This window comes from Triticum dicoccoides, chromosome 3A (genome assembly GCF_002162155.2).
Source record: "Triticum dicoccoides isolate Atlit2015 ecotype Zavitan chromosome 3A, WEW_v2.0, whole genome shotgun sequence".
Taxonomy (NCBI): Eukaryota; Viridiplantae; Streptophyta; class Magnoliopsida; order Poales; family Poaceae; genus Triticum; species Triticum dicoccoides.
The window spans coordinates 753,752,986-753,754,793 of record NC_041384.1 but is presented as its reverse complement, the minus strand read 5'-3'; positions in this window follow the sequence as shown (position 1 = coordinate 753,754,793).

The window sequence follows — 1,808 nt, the reverse complement described above, 5'->3', positions numbered from 1 at the left end:
TACTAATGGCGCACCTGCCCATGGTACATCCGAATTTAACGGGGGGACCCCGTTAAACATTTTCAAAATCCTCAAAAACCTAATAGAAAAAAAGATACGGGGCTTTTAAGATCTGGAGAGGCAAAAAAATTCAAACTCACTAATGGCGCACCTGCCCATGGTGCGCCATTAGTATCTTCCCGCCTTCAAAATTTAAAATAAGTCAAAAAAATTAAAAAAAGTTACTAATGGCGCACTTGCCCATGGTACATCCGAATTTAACAGGGGGGGGCCCGTTAAACATTTTCAAAATCCTCAAAAACCTAACAGAAAAAAAGATACGGGGCTTTTAAGATCTGGAGAGGCAAAAAATTTCAAAAAGATTCAAACTCACTAATGGCGCACCTGCCCATGGTGCGCCATTAGTATCTTCCCGCCTTCAAAATTTAAAATAAGTCAAAAAAATAAAATAAAAAAAGTTACTAATGGCGCACCTGCCCGTGGTACATCCAAATTTAACCGGGGGGACCCCGTTAAACATTTTCAAAATCCTCAAAAACCTAACAGAAAAAAACATACGGTACATTAAAGATCTGGAGAGGCAAAAAAATTCAAACTCACTAATGGCGCACATGCCCATGGTGCGCCATTAGTATCTTCCCGCCTTCAAAATTTAAAATAAGTCAAAAAAATAAAAATAAAAGTTACTAATGGCGCACCTGCCCATGGTACATCCGACTTTAACAGGGGGCCCCGTTAAACATTTTCAAAATCCTCAAAAACCTAACAGAAAAAAAGATACGGGGCTTTTAAGATCTAGAGAGGCAAAAAAATTCAAACTCACTAATGGCGCACCTGCCCATGGTGCGCCATTAGTATCTTCCCGCCTTCAAAATTTAAAATAAGTCAAAAAATAAAAAAAAAGTTAGTAATGGCGCACCTGCCCGTGGTACATCCGAATTTAACCGGGGGGACCCCGTTAAACATTTTCAAAATCCTCAAAAACCTAACAGAAAAAAACATACGGGGCTTTTAAGATCTGGAGAGGCAAAAAAATTCAAAAAAATTCAAACTCACTAGTGGCGCACATGCCCATGGTGCGCCATTAGTATCTTCCCGCCTTCAAAATATAAATAAGTCAAAAAAATAAAAATAAAAGTTACTAATGGCGCACCTGCCCATGGTACATCCGAATTTAACAGGGGGGCCCCGTTAAACATTTTCAAAATCCTCAAAAACATAACAGAAAAAAAGATACGGGGCTTTTAAGATCTAGAGAGGCAAAAAATTTCAAACTCACTAATGGCGCACCTGACCATGGCGCGCCATTAGTATCTTCTCGCCTTCAAAATTTAAAATAAGTCAAAAAAATTAAAAAAAAGTTACTAATGGCGCACCTCCCCATGGTACATCGGAATTTAACAAGGGGGGACCCCGTTAAACATTTTCGAAATCCTCAAAAACCCAACAGAAAAAAAGATACAGGGCTTTTAAGATCTGGAGAGGCAAAAAAATTCAAAAAAAATCAAACTCACTAATGGCGCACCTGCCCATGGTGCGCCATTAGTATCTTCCCGCCTTCAAAATTTAAAATAAGTCAAAAAAATAAAAATAAAAGTTACTAATGGCGCACCTGCCCATGGTACATCCGAATTTAACAGTGGGGGCCCCGTTAAACATTTTCAAAATCCTCAAAAACCTAACAGAAAAAAAGATACGGGGCTTTTAAGATCTGGAGAGGCAAAAAAATTCAAAAAAATTCAAAAAAATTCAAACTCACAAATGGTGCACCTGCCCATGGTGCGCCATTAGTATCTTCCCGCCTTCAA